This window comes from Rhinolophus hipposideros (genome assembly GCF_964194185.1).
Source record: "Rhinolophus hipposideros genome assembly, chromosome: X".
Lineage (NCBI taxonomy): Eukaryota > Metazoa > Chordata > Mammalia > Chiroptera > Rhinolophidae > Rhinolophus > Rhinolophus hipposideros.
The window spans coordinates 115,258,372-115,280,325 of record NC_138046.1 but is presented as its reverse complement, the minus strand read 5'-3'; the positions used below and the strand labels follow the sequence as shown (position 1 = coordinate 115,280,325).

General features: G+C 40.3%; 1 protein-coding gene across 2 annotated transcripts in view; it reads left to right on the top strand.

Annotated features, from left to right (window-relative positions):
• The first annotated feature begins 461 nt into the window (after positions 1-461).
• The window catches only part of CDKL5 (cyclin dependent kinase like 5), a 159,963-nt gene continuing 138,470 nt past the window's right edge, over positions 462-21,954 (top strand). For both annotated transcript variants that reach the window (XM_081041887.1, XM_081041886.1), the window contains exon 1: positions 462-580. The gene's annotated coding sequence lies outside the window, so the exon portion shown is untranslated. The remainder of the gene's footprint in view (positions 581-21,954) is intronic.

Sequence of the window (21,954 nt, the reverse complement as noted above, 5' to 3'; positions counted from 1 at the left end):
AGGATTCCCCCTCTTTTCCGCAGTGACAGGCGGATTCCCGGGCCTCCACGGCCCCCCATCCCCTCAGCCGCCCCTTTTTCAGTCACGATCTTCCCCCCACTGCGGCCCTCTCCCCTCCGACAGCTCGCGGCTCGGGCTCCGCCCCTCGCAGCAACCCAGCCCAGGTTGCTAGGGCCTGGCAGGGCAACCAAACCTGGCGCGCGAGGAGGCGCGACGCGCGCGTGCGCGCGCAGGCGAGCTTATACAAGGGACTAGCCGTCTTTGGCTTCGGGGACCCGAGCACGAGCGGTGAGGACGGGGAGCGCGAGCCCGAGCCCGAGCACGAGCGTTCTCTCCGCATTGGCTCCTACCAGAAGTGGGCGGGGCTGAGGCGGGACCTGGCGGGGTCGGGAGAGCTTCCCCATTGGCCTGAACGGGACGGCCGGGGCGGGGCAGTTAGCAAATTAGGCTGCGCGTTCGCTGATGCGAGAGGGCGGGCCCGGAGGTTTCGATTAGTTGTTGCTGCCGCTGGGGAAGGTAAAGCGGCGACGGCGGGCTCTGGAGCTGTGGGGTCCCCGGCTGGAGGTGGGGGACTCGTGGGGTGAGTAGTCGCGCCGCCACCCGCCCGCCAGGCCTTCTTACCCTCACATCGGCTCGGCGCCCACCCAGCTTCTCCCTAGATAGGGGACCCACCCCGTCCCCCGGGCAGACTTGAGAAGGGGCGGCGGCGGCGCGGGTACCCCCAGAACGGGGCGACGCGACGAGGGCACCCCAGCTTGGAGTGGCCCCTTCTCAGCGTCCCATTGAGCCGCTGAAAGGGCTTCCCTGCCGAGGGACTGGGGCTGTGTTTTGGGGGGTGGGGGAACGAGAGGGTACGGAGGGGCGGCGGGTCGAGGCCGTCCCGCGGGGCTCTGCTTAGCGGCGGGTCTGCAGCGTCCCCGCCGCCCCCGCGGAGCTAGCTCCCTGGGGCTTGCGGCGAGGGAAGCCCCTTCTTGCTGGCGCTGATGAGCCTGCGCACCGGAGCCCTCTGCCCGAGTTCCGAGCAAGCTGGGGACCTGTCGGGGGCTGCGAGCCGCGGCCCCGGCCCTGCTGACCTTGACTGCGTGCGAGGGTGGGCGAGAGACCCACTGCCTGCTCCGCAGCTCCTCCAGCCTCCCCCGAACAAGTTTCAGGCGTTGCTATGAAGTTCACGACCGGCATAGTGGGGAGAAGCAAAACTGGCCTTTTCCCAGACCTTCGTACCCTTTGCACCCTCATAGAAATTAAATCATAGGGTTTGGAATCTCCCAGAACGAACAGGTTCTGCTCACATTGACTCGTTTTGTGCCCACGTTGGGGGAAAAAATAACCCGAACATATTTCAATGTAAAGGCAGAGCTTCCTTGAGGGTTTTGTTTTTTCGCTTCACTTGAGTGTTAAAGCACAGATGCCTGAGTAAGAAAAACCTGACCTTAGTTTCTTAGATGAGAGGGATGCTGTGATATTTAAATAGTTGCAGATCGTGTTCCGTTTAACACAATCTATTTTAATTGGCTGAAATTTAAGCTGATTTTAGAAAGTATCACAGACACAGAATAATTTCTTTCCGTGCATCTGAATTAGGTTTGTTTGGACGTAACTGTTATGTAGTTAATGTGAAAGATTACACAAATTAATTTGAGAGCATTTGACTGAAACAGGAGACATAAATATGTATAGAATAGGATTACCGTTTTAGGTACCATCTGCTGGAACATTTCCAGCTTTTTTGCTGTGGGGTTACAAAAAAGACATCTTTACTGAGGCTATTCGGAATTATATGTGAATGACATTTACATGTAAATTTGTTTTTAATTCCTTTAAGGGTTTTTAAATATTCATGAATGCGAAGAAGCTATGTTGTCTGTTAAGTGTTGAAGGGGGTAGTATAATCTTACATTTAACAACCTAAGCATAGGTTGTTAAATAGGGTTTGCTAATAATAAAATTTCTAAAAGGTGTACGTCTACTTGAGAACATGATGGTTGAGTACCTTAGCAATTCTTTTGATTTCTTTATTACAAGGACTATTTTAGGTTTGAGCATTTTTGGCGTTGACAGTGGAACGGGAGTAAGGAAGCCTGCAGCAGTATTACCAGTTTGACACCACCAGTGGGTGTTTCTGTTGACAAATGCAGAGAAGAGAACATTTGGGAAGGAAATCTTTTTTTCTGGGGTTGGGGGGGTAAAGGGGAAAGGATCCAGAAGAGAAAAGCTGTAGAACTGAAGCTGCCAGCACCGTGTATGCTGAGCATTTCACAAGTACACCAAAACCTAATTAGGTTAAAAAATTCAGTTTCGTTGTACTAAATAATAGAACTCCAAAAGAGGCATGCTAAATAAAGTTAATCGTTTCAAGAGTGTTAAATAATCTACCATTTTAGAGGAGTTGAAGGGTCTTCAAATGGAGAGTGTGTCAAATTACTTTGAATTGTCTTGCCTTTATAACAATGCAACGATTAATTTGATATATATGTATATATACCAGTTTAGTCTTCTAATTTTGCTTATTTAATATGTTTCCTAAGCCTTATTTTAAACACAAAACTTAATATATTCTTAAAAATAATTAGAAATAAGCATTTTTTCCCCAGAGAGGATTCCTGTTTTTTCCTTCTCAGATTTATAATTTATTCATGACCTGGGGGCTTGTGGTAGGGACTTTTTACGCCTTTATCTCAGGTTTTTTATTTCTATGCTAGTTTCCTGGACTAAATCTGCCATTATTTTCATTGTAATTTTCTTGGAGTTATTTAAACTAGAGTGTGGTTTTAAAAGAAAAGGCTCCCATTGAGGGAAATTGCAGGGCCATCTCGCATAGATGAGTAATAGAAGGTTGACTGCTTGGGAATCAGATGTATTCTGTTCCCAATATGCTGTATGGGGTTAAGGCAGTCTCATTTAATGAGAACCAGATTTTAGATGGTATTTCTACTTTGAAGGTACAGTATTGTTCCATTACAAACTGAAATACAGAAGTGGAGAAAGTACTTCAACTATGCTTCCCCCCCCCCCCACCCCCAGCTTTGCTTCACCACTGTCCAAGAATCTATGAGAGACAACAATAGTTGCATTGTTGGAAATGACAGTGGCTTCTGTTGCAGGAATTTAACCTTTCATTATGATTTATGTTTCAACTTACTTTGTGATAGAAAATTCAGCTATATCTGAGAATATGGCTGTAGGAAATTTTAAGGAAGTAAGCAGAGAAAAGAAAATAAGCCTTTTTTAGTGTGTCTGTTAAACGTTTACCTTTTTTCCCCTTCCATTTTGATAACTTTGGTGGTTATCCCCTTTATTTCTTCTAGATATTAGAAGGTATGCTAATATGGTACTTCATTTTTGGCAATTAGTGTGGGGATATGACTTTTTCATACAATAAATTGATGTCAAATAATAAGGCATTTAAGAACAAATGAATTCACATGCGTAGATCCATAATGTGAGGGAAATCCTTTAGATAACCCTTAACTTTGGTACAAGAACAGCAACATTTGAAGTATTGTTTTCTAAGTAGAAAAGGCTGTTTACTCAGGATTTGATAATTTTAAATTCTAAAGTTTTATTTTTTGGCAATATCTAATTTCTTGCTGGAAGAGGAGAAAGAATCTCAAAAAATCTCAAGGTTCTTTATCATCGGATGATGGTGTCAGTTGGATCACATATTTCAACTTACAAAAATAATGCAATTAAAAGACGACATTTAAACTTTCTGTTTGGGTGGCTTTCCCAATTTACTTTCAATCTTAAACTCAACATTAGAAATCTTGGTGATGCGTCACTTTAGTGTTTGGATTCAAATTCTTGAGTTTCTAGAATATTTCCTTTATGTAGAGCAGTGCCTGGATGACTGGATTACACAAAGGTCTCGCCTCATTTCTCATTCAAGTTTGTACACTTTTTAATACTGAGGTAAGAACTTGGGTGCAATTATGTCGGGTGGTATGAAAGCCAAGAGTGAGGACCTTTTACCCGAAGAGTCTTACAACATTTAGACAATTCAAATCTGGGAATTAACGGAAAATTATTACATTAAAAGGACCTAGCCCATTCAGGTCTTTGAAATTGATTGTCAGTACTGAATTATGCTCTTTACGTCAAGTTTTGGGTCTGGTTTCTCTTTTGAGCAGTCTTCTCTATAATAATTGTAATCTGTTTATTGAGCCTTACTGAACACCAGATACTGTGGTAAATAATTTATTTGCATGAATAGAGATGTGTAAGTGTGTTCTCACAACAACTCTATGAGGTAGGTGTTTTTCTTATTTCCTGTATACACTTGACCAAATGGGTTCAGAAAAAGAAAATAATTTGCCCAGATTACTCACTAATCAGAAGCGGCAAAACTTCTATCCAAACCGGTCTGACTTGAACCTGTACTCTTCAAAACCATGCTTTCTGCTTCTCTTTAGGAATCTGATTCCACTCTTAGGGTGGTACTAGAGATAAACATATGTCTCCTGGAGTTCCCGGGCTACTTTGGCAAGGCCACCTAACCTTTAGTCACATGGGAAGCTGGACTCAGAACCATCGGCACTGCTGGATAGGACAACTGGAAGTACAGAATTTTCTAATAGGGTCATTAGTTCTGTTTCTTCATAACTGCAGGTTGTACCTAATTATTTACACCCCAAATGAGTAGCTGTTTCTAATTAACCATTTGGTATTTCATGTTTCAGCATGTTCCATTATACTTTTTACTGACTTTGATTAAATTTGCTACACTAATAAAGGCTATGAAGATATTCCTTGAATTCAATTTTGTGGTTTGATGTACTCTTGAAGTAAAATGGCAGCCATCACAACTTGCAGATGGTATCTCTTCCGTCAATGTAATGACCTAAGTGAAATAAAATCTGGAGGTAAAGTCTCCAGAGATATGTTAGTTTCTTCTTAATACATAGAAGTTGGACTCTGACAAAAATTCTTCTACTTGAAAGTAGAATTTTCTGCTACTTAAAGCCTCTCGATTGTGTGTATGTGTATGTATTTGTATTTAAACAAGATCCATCACTAAGAGCTAAACAGTTGCTTAGACCAAAGGAATACTCAGAGGTCCATGCTAGGGAGGAAAAGGACTTAATACCTTATACTGTAATTGATGAGAATCACTTTTGTCACTAGTTATTAGAGTTAGAAAGGCTTGATGAATATCGAAGGACCTAAGGGCTGGGCCAGAAATCATCTTGGCCAAAGCAGAACAGTTATTCTACAAAGACAGGGCCTATACATAGTTCTTGTGGATTTCTTTGCCAAGTACAGGTTTTAAATACCCTGTTTCCCCGAAAATAAGACCTAGCCGGACATCAGCTGTAATGTGTCTTTGGGAGCAAAAATTAATATAAGACCGGGTCTCATATATGACGCGGTCTTATATTGTAGTAAAATAAGACCGGGTCTTAACATTAATTTTTGCATTTTTGCTCCAAAAGATGCATTAGAGCTGATTGTCCGGCTAGGTCTTATTTTCGGGGAAACACGGTATGCATTTTTAACAGCTTTATTGAGGTGTACTTTACATACATAAAACTCACCTGTTTTAAGTGTGCCATTCAATGATTTTTGGGGGTAAATGTGTGCATTGTATAATCACCACTACAATGCAGTTTTAGAATATTTCCATTACCCCAAAAAGATCCTTCCTGCCAACATGCATCTTTTTTCCTTATTTACTTGCTTCCACCTAGATCCCTTTAACGTCAGACACTGATAAATGAAATCATGTTGATCTTAAAAGATACCTCTTAAAAATATCCTCTTACACATGTTACAATTTCTTAGTACTTTTTGTATTTTCAAAAGCTTTTGCCTAAACATAATACATAGCAGAATATAAAGGACAGTACTGCAAATGACATAAATTACCTTCTCTTTGTGGTTTTGATTTGATTTTGTTGTGGTATTTTTTAAACCAGCAAATAAAATACAATGTTCTTAATGATGTGTTGGAAATGCAGGAAAAAAGAAATCAAGCTAAAAGTAATTACTGGGCAAGAAAAAATTCCTTTCAGATTTAAGACCATGGGCAAAGTAATTGATTTTCTTGATTTTTATGCCAATAACATTGTGCATTTTATTGTTTGAGCTCTAATCCCCTTGAGACATTCATGCCTACTGTGCATGCCACAGAGGGGGCTTCATTAAATTCAGGTATTCATACACATTGTCTACTTTCTTCATTGCTTCAGACTGGATTGTTGGTGGGCTTTAGACACAGCTGAACCTGCAAGGTATGGTGGCTTTTTCCTGCCTGCATCATTTTCTTTCTAGTTACCCTCAGGGGGAGTGGGGGGAGTAAAGCTAACTTGGGAACAAATTGTACAGGATAGGCTGATGCTTGTCCCTTCGCAGGTGCTCTCCTTTGCCTAGTGTACTCTGTGTGTAGATGGACACTGCTGATAAGATAGTTTAGAGCTGTTAATTTGGGGGTGTGCATAATACAGGAATGCAGTGGTTTGGTTGGAAGTAACATGTTTTGGAAACTGTCTAACCTTTCATTGCTTTGAGATGAACATTTCTGGATGGAAAGTGATCCTTACAAGTGCCAAGCACGTAAATCAGTAACTCCCCGTGTGGTAGTTTTTGTCTAGATTTTTAATGACAAACAGATTAGACACAGCACTGCTAAGAGTTTACTGTAAATTCATCATAACTGGTCTGAAAAAGGTTAATCTTTTTTTAAAAAATATGTTTAACAGCTATCAAATAGTAAGACATGTACTGCTTTTTTTCTGCCAGTGTACCTTTTTTGACTTAAAGGGAAATAGTGAATTTGAAAGTAACAACTTGGTTTCTGGAAGTTAACAAAACATGGATAAGTACATTATGATTTTTTTTTAAAGACTGCCTTAAATTATTTTAGATAAGTTGCAATTTCAGATCTCAGTTTGTATTACCCTTAAAGATTAGGTTCTTGCCAGTGGAACATTGTATCGTAATAATCAGATTAAGCACGCACACACTCATGTGAGGAAGAGATGGCAGATAAAAAATGGTGATAATAGTTGAAGAACGACTGGCTGACATGGATTTGCCCAGTTACCCCGATATTGCCAAGAGTAGAAACTAGCTTCCTGATGAATAGAATCCTTCAGAGACTACAAAAACTGGTTCCAGTGTGACCATCCTAGAGTTTAACCATACACTCCACCCACTCTGGTTTGTCAGCCTCTTGTGGGACGTATTAACCTTAATTGCTAGTAATTAGTAACATTACCACTAAAATTTAGCTTTGCAAAGGAAAAGTTTTATTTTAATTGCTAATAATTGAAAATAATTGAGGGAGACAAAAGGTAATTTTGTGCAAATCGGTGTTTCATACTTGATCAGTTATTTCTTGCTCAAATAACCTGCCCTGCCTTCTGAGGATCTGTCCTTCGTCTAGCAAATACTAGTTGTCTACTATGTACCAGACTGTGACCCAGGCTGGATAGAGTGATACATAAAAGAGAAGTAGGCCCTGCCCTCACATCATTTATAGTCTTGAGATGGAGGCAGAGGGAAAATGCAGGGCGCTCCGGGAGTACATAACCCGGTGGGGATGGTGTATCTGTCCTGGGGGCGCAGGTAAGAAGGCCACACTGAGGAGGTGACATTTAAGTGAGACCTATAGGATGAGAAGGATGGGGTCTAGTTAGGGAAATACGTTTTCCTGACTGAAGGTGCAAATGCCTCAGGCAAGGGGAGAGGTAGAGGCTTTTGAAAAACAACCTTTTAAAAACTGAAAGAAATCCAAATGGCTGGAAAGTGGAGAAGCAGGTGATGAAGGGGAAGTAGGCAGGGGCCAGGTCTTGAAAGGCGGAATAAAGGCCAACTGCTGGCTTTTTGAACTGTCCTAAGTCTCCTGGGAAGCTATGGAAGGTTCTAAGCAGGGACGTCACATGAAACGAAATGCCACAAAAAAACAAGAGTTTTAGCTCAATGGAACCTTGATAATTTACCAAAACGGTCAAATCTCTGCAAGGTAAAATATTCTTCTCTAATCTCATTAAAGTTTTTGTAACTGCTTCCTTGATTGATTGTGATCTGTGGTACTCTTTTCATTGTTTTTATAGAAATTACCTTTTCTAAGTCTCCTCCTTTCCTTTTATCCTTCACCATTTTGTTAACCTTATATAGGAATGTCATTTCTATTTATAACTGAGTTAAATTTTTTTTCTAACAGGTTTAGCTCTCTTCCATATTTAAACTTAGAACTGCTGGGTTTTGTCCCCTGGACACCTTTAATCCCCTCAAGGTATTTAATGTTTTAACAAAATGTTTTATTATGTCAACATTAAATTTGCTTTTTTCTCCCCCTCAAATACAATGTCTTAGGTCTAGTTTAATATTTTTTCAGCATTTGTGCTGTTTTCTAGTTTACGAAATCTCATTTGAGTACTACAATGTTTTTAGAGAATTTTATTGATATTGTTTAGGATTACTGATCTCTAGCTAGAGTACCCTTTTCAAATCTGGTTCACGTTCTTGGACTTCTCATCTATGTTAAACCGGTCTCTGTCGAGCTGCTTATGTTCAAGTGAGCTTATGTATATAAAACTACTGTAAAGGTGTTATTTTATCTATCCTAATTTGCTTTTTTCTGCTTTTACAGTAAATGTCTCTACATACTCAATTCTATTTTGGAAATCGTTCGCCATGCTGAATTTTTGCTGGCCTTGATGATTGAACCAACAGTCATTCAGGTCTTCCTTGGTGTAAAGTTGTTAGTTTGTGCCTGTATGGCATGCTGTTGCTCACTTTTCCACTCCACATTTATTAATACAAAGAATATCCACAGCATTCCCTTCAAATATTTCCTTTGAAATCTCCATTTTGTTGCAGCCTCTAACTTAGCTCACTTTGGCCTTGACTTCTGAGGCCTTTCTGAACCATTCTATACCTGCTCTGTATTCTTGTTGCTTTAATCTTTTTTCTTTTCCTTCTTCTTCTTCTGGTGCTGGTAACTTGAAGAGTTTGCAGCGGTTTGCGTCATTGATTTTTCGCATGCTATCCATTCCAGGACATTTGTTTTAAAAGAGTTGCCTCATTTCAGATTTTAGAATTTGAAACTGATGAATTGATGTTTTTGTGCTAGAGGTTTCTCGAGCATCCAGAGCGACTAACCCTTGATTTAGAGTTTTAAGTCTGTCCCGCTGTGCAGGATTGGTAAAGGAACGCCGTACTTGTCTTTCTTTGGCTGACTTTATGATCGGCTAATGGTTTGGGTGTCTTGGTGTCACGTGTTCTTTAGGCAACTGAAAGGGTGTCAGCATCGTGGTAAGTGATGGAGATCCAAAGTCAAGCTGCAGTGTGCCGTTGTGGAGTTTGTAATCCAGCAGAAGCGGCGGAAAGCGGTGACTCAAGTACAGCGTGATATGCACATTTCGATGGAACTCCAGGGTGTTGGGTCTCTAGCCCAGAACAGGTGCGCTTAATGCAGGCTTAAGGGGACTGGGAAAGGCAATGATTCCTGAGTGTTTGTGACGAGTCTTAAAGGAGGCCCAGAATGTCAGGCGGAGGGACGGCGTTTTCTGGCAGATGGTGTATTCAAAGACACAGATCTAAGAATGAACGTATAAAGCTAGAAAAATAGTAAGAAATAACATGGATTTATGTATTGCATGCCTTGCTTTGATGCTTGTACCCCAGCTAGTACATCTCAGGATCTTGATTTTCTTTCTTTATGGCCACCTTTGGCCTTTTTTCTGTCCGTGTTTACTTTTCCCTAAGAGGGTAGGAAGGAAATACTAAGACCAGGAGTTTAAGGGTGGACCTTTGGAAGTATGGCTGAGCAGATAGTATCGGTTTTCTACTGCAAGTTCCGTGGAGGCATGGAGTGTTCACTGTTGTTGCCTCAGCGCCTCGTGCATTGCCTGGCACCTAGGACATGCGTAATGTTTTTCTTATGAAAGGCCCCCTTTTTCTGCCCCCTCCCCATCTCCTCATGTCAATGCCTTCTTCCTTGTTCAGTGGCTTCTCTTTTCTGTCAGGTACCTATCCAGTGCATCTTCCTCTCTGCTCGCCCTATAGACATGCTTGTCCCATATCTGGTCACCAGGCATAACTGTGTTACAATTGGATTCACATTAGTGTACAAGTGTGCTCATGTGATAAAATTTTGGCGCCCTGTGAGGCTCCTGAAACTTTTCTACCAATGTTTACAGTATGGCAGATGAGGGAGAGGCCAAAATGAACACCTATGAGAGTGACATTTCTTTCAGTTTTTTCATAGTTCATTGCATGAATTCATTGACGTGCTGAGCTCTATTCCATAATAAACTCATGTGTGTGCATATGTGCGTTTGTATATATTTGCATTGTACGTTACTTGCCATTAAGCCAAACAGACATTCTGTGAAGATGTTTGCTTATTTATCATGTAACTTCAACCCCCCCACCCCCCATCCCTCAGATTGGGAAGTTGCTTTTAAGTGTGTTACCACATTGAGGTAAAATAAAAGGTCCTCTGAGAATGCAATGTCTTCATCAAAGAATCCACTGTACAATAATAGCTGGTTGGTTAGATGGAGGGTTTTTTGTTTTTTAAGCACGTGTAGTAAGTAGACTTTTAAATACCCTCTCTACATTTTTGGTTTCCCAGAAAACTTGCCCAGAAAACTCACCATCCTCAGTCTCTTTTACAGCTAGGATCACAGGCTTGTGACTTAGCTTTGACCAGTTATTTATGCAGAGTAAGACTTGTGAGCGTTGTGAGGTGGCCATCATGTGTAGTTGAATTGATGGTCTGATGATCATGTTGACAGAGGTGTTTGCTTTTTAAGGAGCGGCAATGGCAGAGCTTATGGAATTCAGCCTCGAGTAGCATTGGTGCTGAGGGGTGGCTAGATGTAGGTATACAGGGTGTACACACACGTATGTACATACGTATGTACACACACACAATAGTGTTTATTTTCCTTTCTATTCTTTGATCATGTGATTTGTGGTTAGATGTCTTATTTTTGGACTATTTTCAGCCATTATATCTTCAAATATTTTTGTCCCCTTCTCTTTCCTGTTTCTGTGATTTCCAATTACCAGTAGATTAGAACCTTTGATCTTGTTCCACAGCTCTTCAATGTTCTATTTTGTTTTCTTGCTTCTCTCGGTGTTTTTGTTGGGGTAATTTCTATTGACCTATATTCAAGTTCACTGATTCTTGCCTTGGCTGAGTTGGGTCTAGTGAAGAGCCCATTCATTGAAGGCACTCTCATTTCTCTTAACTTTTTATTTTCAGTACTTTCATTTTATTTTTTCTTGTAGTTTCTACTGAATTACCCATCTGATTTTGCATGTTGTTCTCCTTTTGGGTTATAGCCCTAAACATGTTACTCGTAGTACAAGTATTTAAAATTTCATTCTAGAAATTTCCAACATCTGATTCTGTGTCTGGTTCTGATATGGTCTTTATCTTTTGAGTGTTGTTTTTTTGTCTTATACCTTGTGATAATTTTTGTTCCTAGCCTGACCTATTTTGCAGAATAGTAGAGACTAATGTACATAATTTTTATTTCTGTAAATGGGCCTATCTTTCCTTCTATTAGGCCTTTAGTGCAGGGATTTGAATTAATCTAGTTAAGAGTTGGGCTGGGTTTGAGTTTGGTTGTTGCTGTGGTTACCCTCAGTGTATCTCAGGCTTCAAATTCTCATGGAGATACTTTGTGATCACGGTGGGAGTTGATTTATTTTATTCTGAGTTTCAAGTCTTCCTTTTGAAATGTGCCTTAGAGAGCGTCTTCTTACATGCTCTTGTTCTTCTGACCCTCTTCTGGTAGTATTCTAATGTTGACTTGTTGCTGGAAGTTGGTTAGCGTGGAGGTGGGGAGTAATGGTGTGGTGTGGTCTTTTGTTCTGATTAAACCTCAGCTTTAGGCCTGTATCAGTATACCAAGGTCTTGCCCCTCCCCTGGCTATGCCTCTGCAGAATTTGTCCCTTTCCGAGGAGGAGGGCACCCACCTCTTTCCCCAGCTGCAATGAGTGTTCACCATTGTTTTCCTGCTCAAAACAAGCGTTTATTGGCCTTTCCCAGATGAAGGCTTTTCTTCTCTAGTGGAGATAGGGGAAGAGTAGGATCCGGCTGGATTCCTCCCTCCTGAGGCCCAGCTGCAGTTCCCTTCCCTCAGCTTTGCATCACAATGGGCATTTCTTTCCTCTCTGAGTGCCTGGTGGGATTGATGGAGGAAGATTCTGCAGAAGGTTGGTGTCTCCCCAGTTATGACCCTGCCAGTGGTTTCACACCGTCCAGCAAGCCACAGGGGGCTTTTTATCTGCTTGCCAGTTTTTCTAGCTGAACTCCTTTATCAGTGTCCAGTTGCTGTCTATTCCAGGTGAGCACAGGGTTGTATCCTCTCTCCTTAGAAGCACTGTCTCTCCTAAGATTTTGAGCCAATTGGTTGTTCTGTGAATTTGAAATTAATCAGCTCCTTTTCATTGGAAGAGGACAGCTATGTTCCTTCTAGCCTTCTTATTACAGGGTGAAAGACAGAAATTTGGTTACTCTTGAAATTTTAACATGCGCATTTAACTTAGTCTAAACTTAATTATTATTCCTATCCTCCTGAATAAGACAGATTTTAGAATGGTTTATCTTTTAACCTTCATTCCCTGTCCATGTTAGTTATTTATGCTTTAGATTTCCCTCGTTTAAGCCACCTTAAGCCTGTAAAATTAGTGACTATCAAATACATGGTGATGGAAGGAGAACTGACTCTGGGTGGTGAACACACAATGGGATTTATAGATGATGTAATACAGAATTGTACACCTGAAATCTATGTAATTTCACTAACAATTGTCACCCCAATAAATTTAAAAAAAAAGAAAAAAGAAATAGTGACTATTTACTCATCAACATGTTTTTCTTTTTTTTTTTTAAATTTATTGGGGTGACAATTGTTAGTGAAATTACATAGATTTCAGGTGTACAATTCTGTAACATGTTTTTCAAATTTCTTTGCTCACCGTTCTTCATTTACCCCATTTCTTCCTTTTGGGTTCAGTTTCTTTCTTTATAAGGAATGTTCTTAAGTAGTTCTTTTACTAAAGGCCTGTTAGTAGTAAACTTGATGTGGGCGTTTCTGAAAGTGTCTTTACTTCACTTTTGAATGATTGTTGAGCTGGGTACAGAATTTTACAGTGACAATTATTTTCGCTATTGTGTTTTGACAAGTTTTGTTAATGAGAAGTCTTTAGTCAGTTCAGGTGTAATTTCTTTATATGTAGGTAATTATCTTTTCTCTTTGGCTACCTTTAAGATTTTTTCCCTTGGTGTTTTTTTTGTTTGTTTTTTGTTTGTTTTTTGTTTTTCCTAGTTTCTTTGTGATATCTTTTGGGTGGGATTTGTTTTATTTGGTTTACTCCCATCAGTCTGAAGACTCATGATACCTTCAGTTGTGGAAACATATCTTAGTCATTATCTTTTGAAATATTGCTTCTCCTCCGTTTTCCATTTCTGGAACTATTATTTAGAAGTGTGCTGGAGTTTTTCACTGTATTCTCAATATTGCTTAAATTTTCTTCAGTATTTTCCATTTTTACTTCTGGGTGATTTCCTGATACCCATCTTACGATTAATTAATTTCTCTTTAGCTGTGTCTAGTCTATTATTGTCTAATCCATTTATTGAGAATTCTTACTAAAAAGATTTGGCTATAGTTTTACTTTTTTTTTAAAAAAAAATTGCTTTTTAATTTTCATAAGAGCATTTTCGGTGAACACTTTAAAGTTTAGTTATGTTTGTCTTATTTCAATTGTTTTCTTAGCTGTAGTTCTTGAGGAATGAAATCTCCCATTTGTCTTCCCCTCCTGCCCTCCCTCCAGCGTTCACTTATATCTTTGTGTGGTTTGCAACATTTGACAATTTGGGAATTGTTTGCCTGTGCCTGGCTTGTGGGATGCTCCTTTGGATGGCTTTGCATTTGCCTCTGATGGGACGCCTTGCGTTCACTTCTTCTGGAGAATTTTTGATCTATTCTCAGATGGATTTCCGACTTCTGGAGGGTGGTATGAACTTGTGCTCCATATCTGTAGTAGAGCAAAGACTTGGATTTTCCCTTTTGCCTTGGTCACTCCTATGCACAGCCCTGGGCTGCTGTGTGTAGCTTTTCTTTTTTCTTACGTACCCAAGGGCAGCCCTTTGTATCCCTTGGCTTCATGCTGGTGGTTCACTTCCAGCTTCTTTCCAATGCACAGACTTGAGACAATGTCTTTGGTTTCCTGGCCCCATAATCATTTGAATTTGTAGCCCTTGGTTTCGAGGGCAGGAGTGAGCAAGTCTTTGTCCTGTGGAGAATATCATTTAATAAGCTTCTTGTCTTTGTAGCTACTCCTTTCTATTCTGGTTTTCCTGACTGTTGGTCAGGAAGTAGTTGCAACCACAGGCATCTTCTAACTTGAACAGATTACTTACTAAAAGTTCATTTAGATGTTAATAGTGTAGGATGCAGTTCATATTATCTGATAGGAATGATGTTATTGAACAAATAGGTTCTTTTCCTCAGGGGTCTGTTCTTTCCATTATGCAGTTGAAATCGGTATAGACTCTTTGGGACTATAATCAGTATGAGGAAGGTGATTTCTTTGGGGAGGTGCATTTTAACATTCTCAGTGAGAGGAGGGTCTGGTGGTTTCCAATCTCAGTTCTTCTGTGGTGTCACCTGCCTGCTATCAGGCCCTCTTATTGTTACAAACCCTCGCCACTGTTCACAAACCTGCCTCTGAACCTCCACTGCTCATCCCTTAGCACACAACCTTGCCTCCACTCCACTGAGAACATTGAGGGCCTTCTGGCTGAGCTGGCTGGCTCCATGTACAAATTTATCAGTTCTTCCATCCCCAGAGCTGTCCTTTCCTCCTGGCTCAGAGGACGAGGTGCTTCTGCTGCTGTTTGAGGCCAGTCCTTTACCCAGTGCCCTCTGCTTTGGCAGTCTTTTTCCATTAGTTATTCCTCCTCTGGTTCCCCATCGTGTAGCCCACTGTTTCTCAACCGGGGGTGATTTAGCTCCCAAGAGGACATTTGGCAATGTCTGCAGACATATTTGGTGCTCACAGTTGTGGGGCGTGGGGTGGGGTGTGTGTGCATGCTCCTGGCATCTGGTAGGTAGAGGTCAGGGTGCTGCTGATCACCTTACAATGCCCGGCATAGCCCCCACAGCAAAGCATTACTGGCCCCAAACGTGGGTAGGGCCGAGGTTCAGTAACCTTGGTGCATGCTTAGTCTTGCTTGTGACTCCTTTGGTTTTCTCTGCCCATTATCTTATTCCTAAGGTTCTCAGCCTAGAAAACCTTCCCTGAACCACTGTCCACTCCTCTTCTAGCTACCCAACCTTCTCCTCCCCTTCTCATCTAACCTTCTGTGAGAGTGGTGTATGCATAGTCGCTCCATTTTTCCTCAAGCTTCAGCTCTTGCTCTCTGGCTCCCCACCGTCACTCCTTAAACTGTTGTTGCTGAGACTGCCTATGACCGCCTGTGTGCTGCATCCGGTGGATCCAGTCGCTCCTAATTTTACTTTTCCATTGCATCTGACACAGTTAATCACTGTCTCCTCGAAGCAGTACGTTCCCTTGACGTCCTGGTTGTCTATGTCCTCCTATTATTTCTTTTTCTGCATCTTCTACGGCTCTTATCTATCCGCTTACTCCTTACACACGGCTGTTAACCTGGGTTTGACTTCTTGGCCAAGTGTTATTACTATCGGTCATTGTCTCAGTTACGCCCAGTTTCAGTTTTGTTTATATGCAGATGTTTTTCTAAATTTCTAAATTCTTCCCCACCTTTTCCCTACAAGTTTCAGACTCATTTTTCATAACACCTGCTGGAAAGCTACACTTGAATGTTTTACAGGTGCCTTACACTCAGCATGTCTAATATGCAGGACAGCACCCTTTCCTCAAACTTGGTCCTCCTCTCCTCTTCAATTAAAAAAAAAAGTCTCTGTTAATGTTTTGACCAACCACCCGGGCTCCTAAGGTAAATAGTTGGGTCGTGTCCAGCTCAGATCCAATACAGAGGGTGCCAAAAAAATGTATACACATTTTAAGAAAGGAAAATACTAATATATCGATAACAAGCGATGAATACAAGTCACGTTTGACTTCTGCAGTTACAAGAGGTGCTCAAAGTGGTTACCACCATGTTTCCCTGAAAATAAGACCTAGCCGGACCATCAGCTCTAATGCGTCTTTTGGAGCAAAAATTAATATAAGACCGGGTCTAATATAATGTAATACTAGGTATTATATAATATATAATATAATACTGGGTGTTATATAATATAGTATAATATATGACATAATATAATACCGGGTCTTATCTAATATAAGTTAAGATAATTAATTAATATAAGATAATTATCTTATATTAATTTTTGCTCCAAAAGACGCATTAGAGCTGATGGTCCGGCAAGGTCTTATTTTCGGGGAAACACGGCATCAGCGTCCAGATACTTCTGATGATGGCAAACTATTGCTTGAGCAACGTTGACCAAAGTGTCCACTTGTGTACATTTTTTTGCCACCCCCCCCCCTGTATTATGTACAATTGCTGGTATGATATAAAATCTGATTTTGATGTTATCACTGATCTGCTTGAAAGCCTACACTGGTGTTCTCAAGCTGACAGAAGGAGGAAAATGGTAGGTGAAAGTCTGAATTCCCTTATATGGCCCATCAGGCTCTCTGGGATGTTCTCTGCTTACCTAACCCCTCCAGCCTCACCTCGTTTCCCTGTCTGCCTCGAACACTGTGCTCCTGCCTGTAGTGTCCCCCTTAAAATTCTGTTGTATATTTGATGTCTTTGCTTATGTTATCCCCTTGGTCTGGAATGCAGTCTTTTTCTGCAGTTTGTGAGGCACTAGTTCTCTGGGTAGTGGGACTCCCTCTTTCTCATGGAAGCTACAGTTAATTGGTACCTTTCTCCACTTCTGGCCTCAGTGTTATTGAGTAGTATTCCTTGGCTGAACTGTCATTTCAGAGACCTGGGACTGGGTAAATGCTGGCATTAGACCTGCTGAAAAGAGGGTGTTTTACAGCTCTTCAGTTATGTGGTTTATTATTAGCCATTTCTTAGTTCTCACTACCTGTAGTTTTATTATCTTTCAAGAATTCTTCTGGAAAAATACAGCTTTTTTGCCTACATGAAGTTGTGGGTTCTTCGACTTTATTGGGTTTTACCATCCATTCAGTCTTAATCTGCTGGAGCATCTCCTGCATTTCCGTGGCTGCTCTGGACTTTTTATTTCTTTTGCTTATTTTGGTGGTTTTTAATGTGGGAGGAAAGGTAAACACATGTGTTTGGTCAGCCATTTTAAAGCAGAACTTCAGTGCCCTGTACCTCATGTGGTTTCTCTTTTTTCTTTATTGTAGCTATCATGGCAAATAATGTCTTTTAACGTGAATCCTTGTGTACATTTTTGATCATTTTCTTCGGAAATAGTCTTGTATCTCCCTTGGGAATCACTGGGGGTGATGATACATAATTCCGAGAGGGAGAATGCCACACCTGTGGAAGGTATAGAGGCAACACACTGATCTACCTACAGGAAAGGTTACCAGTTAAAAGTGTTTATTATTTTGGCCAATCTGGTCAGCATTATTGTTTTTCTTTTGTTGGGTTTAAAGTAATTGTAAGATTTGAACATTTACAACATTTATTTATTGGCCGTTTGTATTTTCCTTTGTACATTTTCTTTTCATGTCAATAAAATTTTTTTAAAACGATTGTGTAGGGTTCACTTGTGCCTTTTTAACATGAAATAAACAAATGCTACCAAATATAACATCCACTGCCTATTTTTTAAGTTTGGTTTTTTATTATGATTCTTGGAAAATGAAAATCCACTCATGATTTTGTGATAATTGATACATACCTCACACGGTGGCTGTGAAAATGAAATGAAATAACATAGATGAAGAGTCCCACACGGCACTTGGTACATAATAGGCAGCAGTAAATATTAGTTCCTTTTGTAGATTCTTTCTCCTTTGCCAGAGTATTAAAATAACTATAGTACTCCATACTCTATCACATGTATTTACCGAAACCTTGTTAAATGAAGGGCAGTATGCCAAAAACCCTGAGGGATACAGAGATGTTTAAGGCCGCTTCCTGTCCAGGGATAAACATTAGCTTACTGTATGTATTTTTTCCTTTCTAGGCTATTTTTTTTTTTAACATCCTGTCCTGGAAACCTTTCAGTCTTTAAACTGTGTTATTTTATTTGAGCACAGAACACTTTAAGTGTTCCCACATTTTATCCATTGCATTTCTATAAGAATAGCTATTCCACTTTATAAATGGGGACCCTGAAGGGTGATCTGCCACCTTCTGGCTGGGATATATTGGGATGTAGAAGAACACTAACCATTGTCCCTCCAGCCTCAGGGGTGCTGAATAAATAGTTATTGAAAGAATGAATCATCTTTTATTAAACGGTATGTTAAGCCCATTCCTAAATTGCATCTCTACTCCTTAGTGTTTTTCTCTCTCCCTTTATATTTTATGCTGCTAAAGTGGTTAAAATAGCTTTCAAATTCAATGGTTGGTAGAAAAGACATTGGAAGTTGGAAGACAGATGCTACACTGTTTTAGTCATAATGAAAAGGGAAGAAAATTCTTGTGCTGATACTGATTGTATTTGCCAGTTAAATTTTTCGCCCTGGTGCTGATTCTTTGTGAGGCTACGTTTCTGGTTCCTGAAAAGCTGCAAGGGGCTTCCCCATTTTGGGGCCAGGGTAAATGGCCCAATTTGTTGCAGTTTAAGGACGACTCTGCTGTTAATAGCCAGGTTTTTCATTTAATCTCTAGTAAAGTAGGAAAAAATTAGCAATTATAATTAGGCTCTGGAGATTCGAGGGGAAAACTTTTTAATGAATGAACTAGCCAATATACAAACTTGAATGGAATAAGTGATTAACAGACATCTCAGAGTTTGCTCTGTATTTAGCTTTTTGTAGTTGGTTGCCTTTTTTTCCAAGTATGGATCAGTTGGCTGAAATTCAGTGTCATCTTTCCTGTATGAACCATACTCATAATCCATACTACTCATCCATCCTATCTGTCCAGTAGGTCTAGTTTTGATTTCTTAAAAGTGGAGCAATAATAGAGATGACTTATGAAACCATCAGGTGCAGAATTATAGATTTTTACAGTGTTCTATCTTTTAACATTAACCCATATCTAATTTGATAGTCACATTTATAAATGACTCTTCATCACCTTCATTGGATCTTGCCAAAGTATCCAACATAATTTTCACAGAAACTGCGACTTTCTTTTAAATAGTTTACATACTGTTTAGTGGAAAACAGCCATGGCTGTTATAACAGAAATTGACAAATAGCTTTTTTGGAAGAAATGCTACTAACTTTTGGATGCTAAGCATACAGGTTAATTTAAGGGAGCAGAAATATGGAGTTGGACTAAATAGTTACCTATTAGGCAAAAACATTTGCACTGTTGGCAGCAGCTGGTCTGTTTACAGAGATAATGGGGACTTGATAACTGTTAGGTCTGTTAAGAGACATACTGGAGGGCCAATATGGCTCGAGTGCACAGAGCAAAGACTCTTGTGATGCATTTTCTACCTTGCAAAAAGTTCATTTTCCATGAACAACATGTCTTTTTACAGTATAACAGAGATAACTGAATTATTTGGAGTACCTGGAGAAAATCACTGTTCAGATAGGATCGCCTTTTCCCCAAGTAGAGTTTCTCCCTTCTCCCAGACATAGGTCGTTTCTACTTCTTGTGGGCATGTAAAATACCTGGCGTAGACCTTTTTTGTACTTTTCACATGTAGTTAACTCACCTGTTCACCTGTCCTATGAGCTCTTCCTTTGAGGAGCTTTTGTACACAATTCTGATCTGTAGTTGGTTCTGGCCACTTAAACTGATGACACAGCCCAATCTTGCTGAGATGCAGTTCTCATTGAGGTGCCATAAGGAAATAAGCCATTATGATCTATAAATTCAGCCCAGAAAATATTTTAGTATACTTATACTCAATTGAGTATATTATATTCCATATGTCCAAGATAGTGTTATGTCTACAAAGTACTGAGTTTAATAATACATTAAACAGACAAACTCTTGTCTGTGGACCTGTATTTTAATAGTATATGGGGAGGAGAGATTGATGAGCCTGGAGGAATCTGTGCGGTTTTGAAAGTACATAGGACCTGAACTGGGTTGTGAGTGGTAATAACAGTTAGGGCTTTTCAGACCTCCTCTGAACTCTCTTCCCTTCTTTTGTGTCACACATTCCCAGTCTTGCTACTCCTTGGCTAGCCTTCTTCCCCTGCAGTATCTTTGTTGTCTTTGACAATCTGCCTTTGGCCATCTTCCTCCTCTTTCTGCCCTTGGTGTGGTGCTTTATTGTTTTAACCCTAACCCTGAGCTTTCAGACCCTCTAGTGGACTGTCAGACCCTCTAACTTCTTTGAGAATAAGTTGCATCTTTGTAGTTCTTAAGTATCTAGTATATAGATTTGTGTAAGTACCACCTACCATTCTCTTAAGTTTAGCTTCTTTCCCCAAACTCAGTTCTTTCAAACTTTCCTTTTTCTGTTCCTGCTCCCAGAGTTATCCCTTTAATTCCATATTCTGGTCAGCAAGTTCTGCTGCTTCTGTCTCCAAAGTGTTACTTGTAGCCATGCTATTCTTTCCACTCTCATCATTGCATGCCAGTTAAAACACCAAATATTGAGTGCACATTATATTCTAAGCACTGTTTAGGTGCTGGGAATACAAATATTACAGATCCAGCCCCTTGCTCTTAGAATATGGGAGGGGCAGAGACACTTATTTTGGCACTTTATTGAGCAAATATTTATTGAACACCTTCTCTGTGCTGGGTGCTGTTGTAGGCACAGATGTATTATAGAGTCCTTTTCCACAGGCTGCTCACCTGCAAAGGGAAGAGGCCTAGCAGATACAGCTACTGGATCTCCTTGGTTCTAAAGTGCGTTGTTCTCCCAAGGCATTAGCATTTCTGAAATCCATATGAGTGTTAACCCTGCCATGGATATTTAATGTACTCTTTTATTCCCCCTTCAAGAGCTATTAATTTCCTCATGCTTACAACTAGTAGAACCTTATTATTGGTCAACTGTAGTATATATCATCGGTAAGTATCATGATAGAAGTATATGTATAGAGTTGCACTGTCAAATATGGTGCCTTCTAGCCACATGTGACTACTTAATCAGACATTTCACTGATTAAGGTTAAATTAATTAAAATTAAATAAAATTAAAAGATTCAGTTTCTTAGTTGCACTAGCCACAATTCAAATACCCAATCATTTGACTAGTGGCTACCGTATTGGACCATGCAGATATAGAATAGTTCCGTTATTGCAGAATGTTCTGTTGGACAGCACTGCTGTATGTCAGGCACTGGAGGAATGAGTTGGCGGGAGACCGAAATTGGTCTATTAGAATTTTTTATTTTTCCTTTTTTATTTGTTTTAACATTTTAAAAAATTAATTTCAGGTGCACAAAACAATGTAATAGACATTTATCATTTATATCCCTCATACAGTGATAACCCCCTCCCCCCATCCACTACCCCTCTGACATCGCACACAGCCAATACATTTCCACTCTCTATTCCTAATGCTGTACTTCACTTATTGTAAGTATATATATAAACTTGTAGTTGACATTCATTATTGTTCAGCTTCAGCTTCAGGTGTAAAGTGCAGTGATCAGGCATCTACATCATCCCTGAGGTGGTCTCCCAAATGGGACACGTGTCCATTGGATGCCCTACAAAATCTTTACAACATTATTGATTACATTCCCCAAATTGACTTTCGTGTCCCGGTGGCCATCTTGTGGTTACAGATTGTGCTTTCTAATCCCCTTACCTTCCCCCTTATCCCTACCATTTGGTGTGTTTGAGCTGCCGGAAGTCAGGCTAGAAAAGACCATTACCTCCCCAAGCAAAAAAGGATATGGAGTTTTATAGGAGGGGT